Source organism: Pipra filicauda, unplaced genomic scaffold, assembly GCF_003945595.2.
Source record: "Pipra filicauda isolate LSUMZ 115617 unplaced genomic scaffold, ASM394559v2 scaffold543_size331735_pilon, whole genome shotgun sequence".
Taxonomy (NCBI): Eukaryota; Metazoa; Chordata; class Aves; order Passeriformes; family Pipridae; genus Pipra; species Pipra filicauda.
Genome location: NW_024104691.1, coordinates 206,975 through 218,502, shown reverse-complemented (window position 1 = coordinate 218,502; position 11,528 = coordinate 206,975). Strand labels below are relative to the sequence as shown.

At 37.3% G+C, this 11,528-nt stretch overlaps 1 long non-coding RNA gene across 1 annotated transcript; it reads right to left on the bottom strand.

Moving 5' to 3' along the window:
- Nucleotides 1-399: 399 nt before the first annotated feature.
- LOC120324461 lies at nucleotides 400-5,736 on the bottom strand. Its single transcript, XR_005565799.1, has 3 exons — nucleotides 5,685-5,736; nucleotides 1,422-1,588; nucleotides 400-623 (listed from the first exon to the last, which is right to left on the bottom strand). It is a non-coding gene; the product is annotated as an uncharacterized LOC120324461 (long non-coding RNA).
- Between the last annotated feature and the right edge of the window lie 5,792 nt (nucleotides 5,737-11,528).

The following is an 11,528-nucleotide window of genomic DNA, read 5'->3' as shown; positions in this document are numbered from 1 at the left end:
CCCTGGAAATTGTAGAAGCACGTGTCCTCACCGTGCAGTAGCCAAGACATTCAGCGATTTAGAAGTCCAGCAACCAGACAAAACCTACCAAAAGTATATTTGTAGCTAAAAAGCCTTTGTTACATTTCCTGGATGCCAGGCAGAAGGGGAAAAAGGAAACACCTGTTTTCCAGCTTTGCCATAAGGATAACATCTCATTTATGTCAGGCAATTTGCCACTCAATTGTCAGCAATAATTAGAGTATGTGTGGGAATGAAATACAGAGACTGTATCACTTGAGAGAACTCAAACAACAAATTATTAGCCCTTAAAAACCCTCATGCAGGCCCAACCTCCTGTCCTCAGTTCCGCATCTCTTATCCCTGGCAGGACAGGCCTAATGAAACTGGTTCCATCAGTTTCAGAGGCTGTGTAAGACATCTGACATTTCTTACCTTGCAAAGTGGGGAGGACAGAGAAAAAGCAGCAAAAAATACAATTACAGAAGGCAGTATGGAGGCCTAAGATGAACACAGCAAAATGGAGTAGTGCCTCATCTTGTTGAGACTGTTGAGGTGGATTGTTGAGATGACTGAGGGTCTTTCCCTTCTCACACCCCTATGATCATCTGCTTCTGCTTGCACTGCAAAAAAATACACATTGGGTTAAGGATATACCAAAAACAACAAATCACAATTTTCATATGGGTTTGCAACATTTCCCTTGACACAGTTTAAAAATCTGAAGGTAGTCTTGTTTACCTATACTCAAATATAAGCGTACAAAATGAATAATTGCTATGAAGTCAGCAGACAACCTTCTGAGGAGCAGAGCTTTACCTTGCATCCTGTGTTTTAATTTTTAGTGTTTCTGTCAAAACAAACCAGTCTTTGTTTTCATTCCATTTGTTTCTTTGTTATTGGAAAGATTTACATTTACCTTTCCCATGGTGAAGGTCACAAAATGATGGATTAAGCATTAAAAATAACCAGAAAGCATGGCTGAAAGACAGAAAACCTATTGAAATAATGGATCCTTTTTGTGATGATGTTTGAAGATGAACACTTTATATTCATGATGAGTATTTCTTAAAAAGCAAATTCGAAGTCACATCATTACATACAAAAGAGAATATTTAAAAGAAATTTGTGGTACTTTGTCTAAGGCACTAAATATTTATTATTCCAGGCAAAACCGATTTTAAATTTAAGTTTAATGTGCTTGCTAACCTTAATCTCATATCTCATTAATGCAGCTTTTTCAAAATGGAAAGACTTAGACTTTGAGAAAAGGGATACACTGTATACAAAGATGTTGGCCAGTCCACAACACTAGATACCAATTACATGGGGATGTCACATGAGACTCTGTAGATGAAATGGCTCTAACTCCAGACTTGAAATATCTGGTCAAGCAGAGATGCTGAAATATGTATTCTCACCTATGGGAAAAACTACTGATCTACCAAATGGCCCAATTCTGTTTTGTAATGTCACTTTGTTCCAGTGTTGGAACCACTTCTGCAGGCGGAGTGCTCCATGGGGGCTTTGATTTCCATATGTCATTTCAAATACTTAGATGTCTCACTTTGAATGTAATAGTGGTTATCTGAAAAAGAAAAAAAAATAATCAAACATATATATTTCATGGTATTTCCAAGTTAATTTGTAAACAAGGCCTTGTTCTCTTGATCGTATTCAGCTTGAGAAAGATCAGCATATTCAATCAGTAAGGTAGAAGAAATGAATCACATTTAGAGAGAAGGCAATAGGAAAGTAGCTTACATTTTGGGTAATTACTAAAAGGTTAGGAAGGGTCTCATTTTTCAAAAGATTGGCAATCAGTACCTTCCTTAAAAGCATCAGATTTTCAGTATGTGGAGTCATGCACATCTGATGTAAAACAAATGCCAAATAAAATTCACACTGTATTTTAACTGCACTTTTCATGCTCTACTGGGTTGAACCGACCTTGTGGTGCAAGCATGGATGGGGACACAGGTATGATGCAATCAGGGACTTGAGCATGACAGATACACTTGAATGTCATGAATATTTCATCCATGGCAGATATCATCAGACAACAGCAGCCCCTCAGCAAGAAAACCACTTTTCAGAGGTATTCTGAAAGAAGTAAACTCTACATAACTTTTCCTACATCTCCAGGAATCACATCCCCTCTTGTGTTAGGTTTGACACTGAGACAGCTCAACTTTGTCATTCAACAGCATGCAATTATGCTGCAGGATCTCTACTTGCCATTCTCCCTCCCAGAGTGTCTCACTGTCTCCAGTGAACTCTGCAGTATTTTCCAGCAAGAATATCTTTATCTCCTTGCAGGAAAGCATCAGCCTGACTCTCTTGCAGTTGCTTCACATATACTCAATCACAGAAACATGCAACAGCTGCACAGTAAGTTGTGAAATGACAAATCCAACAGTTCTGTTGTTCATCTTACACAGTTCCTTCTCTCTTTCACTGTCTACTGACCATAGGTATCTAGCAAATGATCCAAATTAGGGAGTAAACTTGAAAATATTTGAAACAGTTGGTCTGGCCCTTTGAACATCACTTATTATGATGAATGTTTAAATGAGGATGGTCACAATTTGGAAAATGCAACTGAGTCATAATACACAATAATTCTGTAAAATAACCTTACACTGCAAAGATAGAGCTGAAGAAATGAAAATCTGTCCAGGCATACAAAGAAACTGTGGGTAAGCATTTTATTTAGTTTACCACTGTTTTCTTCCTGGTGGAGCCAAGGTTTATAGTATTTCTGGTGTTATTTACCAAAGTCACACAAGATACATCAGAATGTCTTCAATATACACTTTTCTGAACAGTCCTATTTCTCAGGGTCAAACTTAGGTCAAGAGGAGATAAGGCCAAAGAAAATCAAAGCTGAACCAGGAATTCTGTCATAAGAGTGACTGAGGCTAAGGTTAAATACATCTGGTTCTAGTACTGTATTTCTAATAAAAATACACAATTTTAATTTACATTAACATGTTCATAATATTTAAAGTATAGACGACTTCTGAAAAAATGTCAGAAAGCATGAAGTCTCAATTTAATGGTCATATGTTATTAGGTACAGTAATTACTAAAGGAAAGGGGGAAAGGGGAAAAGGGGAAAAGTGGCTAGAGACTTTTGTTCATTAATCATACCAAATTCACTTTCATTATTTTCCCATTTGCATTTAATATGGACCTGGAATGTCAACTGGGATGTTCAATCTGCATTTTCATTAAAGTATCAGTAAAAATTCTGAAAAAGCAATCCTGAGGCAGATAGAAGGAAAAAGTTAAATACATGCCAATTGTGGTTTCCAGATGCATGACAGATATCATAGGTTTTGGCTAAATAATTAGCAAAACATATTTCAGATTCTCTAGTTTTCAATAGGCCTATGTTTTTCTTGTTTCTGGCATTTCAATTATTAAATCTGACATTAATTTAATAATTTTGCCTTTGCATAGTCTTCCATGTTACTGAACAAGATGCCTTTGTCATCTCTATGGCCACTGATTTTGATTTCATATGCTAGTAAAAATAGAGTTCTCCTAGTTCATTTTGTCTGAAAAACTGTAAAATTTTTAACAATGGGAGTAAAAAATAATTAAATCTCCTTTAAAATGAACATTAATAAAAGTGAAATAGAAGTGAAAATAAAAGAACTAAACAATTTTTTCAAAATATAGGCAGTGATAAAGAGGGAAATGGAGAGAGTATTATAAATACTAGGAGAGGAAATCTTTTAGAAATTAACATCCAAAATTCTTCTTCTTTGTCATAATACACTATTCCTTCTGATTTCACTATCTGACCAAGCAGCAGTTTTGTGGTCTGGAGAGAAGTGCTTTTCAAGGAAAATATCACAAAATCCTTCATAGTTAGTAAAAGGTAAGAAAAAAGAAAAAAAGAAAATAATACTAATAATGATGTAAGTTAGTAACAGAAACCCTGGTATTCATCACTACACCTCCAGCTGATTAAACAACTCATTGATTGGGTCTTTCTTCTGCATGTTGCTTCATTTAAAATCCTGAAAGGTGATCCATTCTTGTGCCTAGTTCAAAGATGAAATCTCTTATCCCTCCAGATAATGTCTATAGAAGTTCTGCTTGGATATTTTAAGGCTCTCCTGAACAGATATTAAATTTTATGGGGAATCATACCATATTTAAAAGTCCAAAAATCAGTAAAGATTTCTGGACCTAGAACAGAGTCTCTAAAAGACTAAGCAACAAAATAAAGTTCAGTCTGCAAAATTGAAATTAGAATGAGGAAATTAAAGGGTCAGTTATAAAAACTGTCCTGTGTGGCCCACACCACTGACCTACCCTTGCTATAAGTTATACCAAAGATTTAAAAAAAAAAAAAATCTTTACTTTTAAAAATGGTTGCTAAGTGACAAAGATACACTAGTTTCATGTTTCATTTTTAAAGATAAAAGGTGAAATAGCCGCAAGAAGAAAAAAAAGAAAGAATCCCTAATTGACATCAAATACCTGATAACCATACTAAGAGAAAGAGATAAACCACATCCTTATGTGGTTCACCTTAAAGAGGAGACAATAAATGTCTGTTGTACCTGGGTAAGAAACCCAGCCCATCTGTGTGGCCAAAGAACTTCCTTCTGACAGCAAGTTTAGTCAGCAAGCAAATTGCAGGTTATCTTGATTACTACAGTGTTTACCATATCTGAAGGATCAGACTTGTAGCATTAATTTACTTTTCATAAACTCAGTGCTTAGTATGTAAACTTCTCGTATGGAAGTTGATATGGTATTTTTGCTTATAAAAATTATGTCCCAAGGAGTAGCCCTTTAACTAAACACAACTCTTGAGGCATTCAAATGGAGCTGCCATTCGGGAGGTAGGCTGTAGGACCACTTATAGACAGAGGTAGCTAGAAAAATCTGAATTCTTCACTGGCAGTAATGGTATTGGTGTGCGGGCAGCCAGCTGAACTCCCAACTTTACCTCAGAAGGAAGCAGAGTGGTCCCAGAGCTTGGTGGTCCTGCCTTGAACTCGTGAAACTAAAGCCCAGTCCTCCACCTTCTGAGATACACACAAAATCTGCAAATTTCAGGATTCTGCAGATTTTTCTATGTGGCTCTGAGTGCTGGCCACTCTAAACTGCAGTGGTTAAAGGTGACATCCTTCAGACATGTGACAAGTGGCTATGAAAAGATCTATTTCAATAATCCAAGAAAAAAAAAAAGAAACACATATTCTGATACAGCAAAATGTCAGCTAGTTGATAGTCAAACCTAGGAGGACAAATTACAGTTTAACATTCATTCCAAACATTTTAAGGACCCTTAAAACATAAGGCAAATACAATAAATAAGAAGAGCTTTAAGTACATTATTAGTAAATATACTGATATAAGGATCCAGAAAATGTGAATTTTGATTATTGAAACGTTATGTCATCTTGCATATGTCATGGGTTTACTTGTTCTAAAAAACCTGAACTGGGAATTTTTTTTCTTTCCCCTACATCACTGTGAAAGAAAGATGTTGAACGAGGGAGGGGGAGGGTGTTTGCCCAGGGTGATTGACGCACACGAAAGAACTGGCTAACAGACCCACATTCCAGGCTGAGAGCCCTCAGAAGACTATGGGAGGGAGTTGATGAGTCTTTTTTTCCTCTCCTCGGGAAACAGCAGTCACTCCACTTTTGCCCTACCTCAGAGAGGGTGTTTGTGTGGTTCTTTTTGTTTTTCGGCCGGGTCATCTGGCTGCTTCTGGCCCCGGTTCCCCTCCATTCTCCTGCGCCCTGTTCTGCCCCCAGCCCGGACTTGTTCACATTTCATCGGAGAGGCTTGACCCATCTGCAGAGGAACCTTTGGGGGAGTCCCTGCCAGAGCCAGTCACCAACAGTATTAGTCTGTGGAAAGAGCCCCTTTTCCCCCTTCCCCTTCTCTCTGGGGGGGCAGATCTCCATTTTGGCTTCTCCAGCGCACCAGGGCCCCACAGCCAGTGGCCCAACAGCGCCCCCTGCTGACCGTGGTTAGAATTGCGCCAAAAGGTGGAAAGTACTGAACTGTTTCCTTTTTGAAGGGGATTTTTGGGTACAGGATTGTTGTTTAGTTGTTTTTGTGTTCTTTTGTTGTTCTGCCAATACACATATATCCTTTATTAAGGGGTTGTTACCTTTTCTTTCTCCATACTTCCTCAATTGGAGCCTCTTAATTTTGGATTTGCAATTGCTTAGAGGGACGAACTTGGTCATCCTTCTTAGCAAAACACTTCAGTCTCATTAAACTGAGACAGTATATAGTAAATAAAATAAAATGGACAAGAAATAGAGTCAGTGCTCTTTCTCATTCTAGGAATAGTTTACATATGAGAAGTTTCACAAACGTGCTTATCCCTTCCTTTGTTCTTAAGTCTCTATTTAACACTCTACTAATGCAGGTTAGAACTAGTAGCAAATAGTACTGACACATCAGACATATGATGTAGCTTCAATTAGGATGTATGTAATGGGTATTGCTGCAATTTAGCACTGTAGTTAAAGTTCTAAGAGTAGTGCAAATTCAACATCATGATAATAAAACATCAAAAAAACTTTGATGGCATTGAAATGGTATTTTTTAAAAATGACCCTATAAATGAGTCTTTAAAAAGAATATATCTGAGTTTTGAGCTTTCTGCATCTCAGTGCGCAAGATCCATTGGAAAACCATTTCTTAACATTTAAATTATTCTTTGTTAACTCATGTGGTTTTGTGATCAAATTGTGTCTACTGCAAGATATTCTCTCAAGTCACTTTTATTAAAATAGCTTTTTAGAGGACTTTTGCAATTTCTGGCATCTCTTTCTTTGTAATTAAGCATACTGACCCTCCTAAATCAAGAAAAGCTTACCCTGATAGAGTTCTGTTTTGGCATTGACAGAAGAGAGGTCCAACTCTTCTTTCTCTCCAGCTTCTTCCCACCTTCATAGAATTCTCTCTTCTGTGATGAAGGAATATTATGATTTTTCTTGCCTTGGCTCTGTCAAGGTAAGGAAGGAAAGTGACCTGTCTTAAAGAACTACACTGACCAATGTCCAATAACTTCTACTGACTGTAGACTTAACGCTGAATTTTAAAAATCCTGTATGTTGATTTATTATGCTTATAGCCAAGGAAAAACTTAATTTCAATTTTACTGATTGCTGATCATGCTTCTCTTGAGTCATTAGGGTGCATGATGTTATTTCATGTGAACTACAAACTCACTGACCATTCCAAAATAACATTTTTACAAGTGCAGGATGATAATTCAGGTATGATTTGACAAACATATTCAGAGAAGCCATAAATGTAATAGTAGTAGTTTAAAAAAAATCACTAAAAATATGAATTAATATCTTCATTACTGTGTTTACTTGGTGTTGTTTAAAAACTAAAACCAAGTGGTAAACCACAAGGGATCTGCTAAACATTCACTCTACCCTAAGTGCAGCTACAGGTGATATAGGACTGAGATTGATGTTTCTGTGCTGTCAGCTTCTGCTGTCACCCAGGGGGTGATGAAAGACAGGATGACCAGGGAACACGTCAGAGTAGGAAGAAACTAAGCACGAAAATGTGTCATACTAAATGTGACATTCAGAAAGGCTAAGTTTAGACTATGTTTGGAGGCGCTGTAGCCCAAGTGCCCACAGCTTTCCTGTGTGTAAAAAAAATGAGGAAAAATGAGGAACGATGCTTGTCACCGTTATGATGTGGAGTTGTGACATGCAATGGGCAGTGTACCACTGTATCGTACACAGCCATCGCCAAAGAGCAGTGTGACTGTGATGCATCTCATATAATCTAGACCACACAAGGAATCTTTAAGTTTCACCTTACCTCCTGAATGGCTCTTTTATCTGACCTGCTTCCTGAGTCAGGAAGGCCCTCCTTCAGTATGAGATGGACAGTGGTAAAGTTCATGACCTATATTCCCATCAGAATTGAACAGAACAGCCAGGTTGATGTGCTATAAAATCCTTTCAGCTGCAACTTTTATAATGGCAAACTATTCTTGTGCTTCCCAGCTAAGATGTGCTTCCTAATTATAAGTTTTTTCACTTAGATCTTGCATGATAAGCATACTAAATTGCCATGATGGGCTACAATTTATCATGATTGCTAAAAATGGGATATTCAAATTGTGGTTGGTCATTAATCATGGTCAGTAGTATAACAAATAAACGGAGTGTAATGTATCTTGGAAATCTGTGAAGGATAATTAAGTTGAATTGCACGAAAAATAGAACAGATGAATTTTTAGATAAAAAAGCAAAATATAAACAAATACCATAAACTCTATGAAATACAATTCTGAAATATTTTCATTGCTGTTGGTGTTCCCTTACCTTTGCCCAGAACATTTACGGATACATTATTGAAAACTCTCCCAAATAGAAGAATACCAACTAACGTATCTAATATGTGGCATTCGGGCATTTTTATTTGAATGCTTTGTGCAAATTTCACTGATTGTTTGTTTTCTCTTCTGTAAAATTGAAATAAAAGTATGTGGTGTGTTCTGCAGTTTAATACTTATCAATGTACTTTAACATCTTCTACTGAAAGACTGCAATACATTAGGCACAAAAATACTGAACCTCTAGCTTGACAAAATAGGTAAATGAGGATGTTAGAACTTCCTTAACATTTAACTATGCTATAAAGTGAGTGAAAAATGTTCCCATAACACTGGAGAAACTCACTGGATTGAGAATTCTGGGAAGGTTTCCTTGAAAATTCCCAGCCTTCTCATCCTCTGATAATGGGATGAGAAGGGAATTTAGATATCTGTAGACTTAACTGGGGAAATTGGCAATGAAGACAGGATTTAGTCCATTTTGGTTAAAAAGCCTCATCTCATAAATGAGTCCATACTGCAGTAAAAATACTTTTACATATTACAAGGAATCCAGGTATTTTCTTCAATAAAAAAAGAGAATTTACAGCAGTCAATGCCTAAAACAGCTAGTCCATGCTCTGAGGAAAAAATCCCAAGGATCCCCAAATTTTCCATGTCCATTAAACAGACATTATTCCACAATGGCCTGGATGAAATCCAATGTCTAACTGATAACCTATTGGTTATTGCAGTAGGCTGACTATCACAGGAAGAAACTTCCAGCTTGGTCTGTTTTTTTATAGCTCAGTATATTGGGAAGTAGAGGCTGATACAAGAGGGTTCTCATTTCTCATCTGGAAACACAGAAATCAGTAGATGTTTTGAAGTCCAGATCTTCCTTCCCAAATTTAGGTAATTATTATCCCATCTACAGAAAATTATGTTACTCCAATTTTAGACCTTAATCACTGATGCCTTTGTTAAAAGGCATACTTCAAAAGGTAGAGTCCATTCTTAGATGAGTTTTACTACTGCATTACAATACTTATAAAATTAAATCCCCAGGGAACCCAAAATAATCTGAGCATAAATGGTCACTAAAGGAATGGGGCCCTCTTACAATTTTGCCCTCATATATTCATATAACTTAGGTTCATGCTGTACATATTCCTATTTACTGTCTTCTTAAAGACAGCCTGTGGGAAACAGGGAGGAGGGAAGAGGCAGTGAAACATGGTGCCATATACTGAGAAGAAACAAGTATACAGAATTTGTCACCTAAACTGCACTTTTATGTATATGAAAAAATTAATGGAATTGTTCACCTAATGCTAATTCACTGCACAGTTCAGGATTTTAACGTGTTTGCACTAGACCAAATCAGAATTATAAAAAAATGTAGCTCTTACTTGTCTACAGCACAGAGCCACAGCGCGCTAAGGCTCAACTTTCATAAATGATCATTTCAAAATACACAAAAACTAGCAGGCTGTGGGTATGCAGGGCTGACTATCTTGAATGATATATATAATTCTCCATTGTGCCAGTTTTTAAAAAGAATACTCTCAATAATATGAAAACCGTTCACATTCTGAAAACTATAATTAACTTTCAAACAGTTACTGAAACCTGGTTCAAAAGGCAAGGTTAACTGGTGATGGCTATTGGTTTGGACCCAAAGAAAAATACAAGTTTTGATATAGATCAAGGTTTTGTAGTATATTTTTTGATACACAAAAATTCTCATTGTTAACTGAAAGTAAACATAGGTGGTACTCTAAAAATACAAGGCAATGGGGGTACTATAAAAAAAACCAAACCAACAACCCAGTATTTGTGAATGGTTTCAGACTATGCTCTTTTGACCAATTTCAGCGAATGCAGCTACTCTGGGAAGCTGATGTCTTGGTTTAAAGAAATAACATAATGCCTGAAAGTACAATTCCCTAAAAAGGGAGCCTGTTCCATCGTCTGTCCCTTTAAGAAGAGAAATTGCTCCAGACTTCTGTTCAGGAGACTTAGCACCAAAACATATTTTTGTAACTTTCGAAAAGCGTAGCAGGAGTTCATGGAGAGAAGTCCTGGATGAGCCCAGTGGCACTGTAATGTGCACACATAACAGGTAGAGGGAAAATACACAAAGTTCAGTTTTGTACTGCACAGCTGTACCAACAAAAATCTAAAGGATTCCAAATTAAAGAGTGACTTAAACTTGCCTAACTGCAAACACAACTCAGGGCAAGATTCAAGAGTCCCAAATTCCCACTGGACTGGAGAGCAGGAGAAGCTGCTTGACACACAAGCAATGCTCTTCTGCCCTTATTTCTCTTAAGAAGAAAAATTCTTTGGCCAGGACTGAGCTGGTGGTGGGTAATGGGAATTTTTTGGACAGGAAGAAAGAGCCAATCCATAACCCAGATGAGACAGTATAAGTATACAAGATCCATGTTCAGAAAAGTTGGGACTGGAAGGGATATGTGAGGGGATTGAGCATCCAGCCCAAGCAGTCCATCCTTCTGTGATACTGTGTTTCTAAAGCCACAGAGCCAGGGCAGAAACCTCCCAGGAGTCTTCTCCTCTAAGACAGTGATGCTGTGATTAGTAACACTTCAATGACATTTCAGTCCAGCTCTATCCTTCAACTTCATATAGAAATGCTGATACTAAACCAGTGGAAAACACCTGTATTTGAAATGCCGGAACCTTTGACCGCAAGCAGTAAACAGAAATATGAAGTCACTCTACGTTAAAAACAAATCGAAAACACAATGAGCTTGACTGCGCCATCAAAATATCAGAGATGGCAAATGGACATACTTTTAAATGTTTTCATTCCATAAGGTCAAAAACTTCACAAATAAAGGAGTCCAGTAATATTTTGGCTTTAAGATTGATATGAGATTTTTACAAATAGAGGCATGTGAAAAGAGAGGGTCAAAAGCAACTATCTTTTACACCAGGGTAAATCCCAGCATTGCTCTGGACAATGTCACAAAGGACAGAGCAGCACCCTGCCCAGCTCTGAGTGACTTACTCTCTGTCATGCAGCAAACTGTGGGGCTGCATGGATTAAAGTTGATTCCAGGGAGTTGATATAACTGCTGTATCAAATGATATGTCAGCAGAGAAGTGCTAAAGGTACAGCAATGTCCTGACAGAAATCCCTTGGTGGAAATTCAAGGAAGCA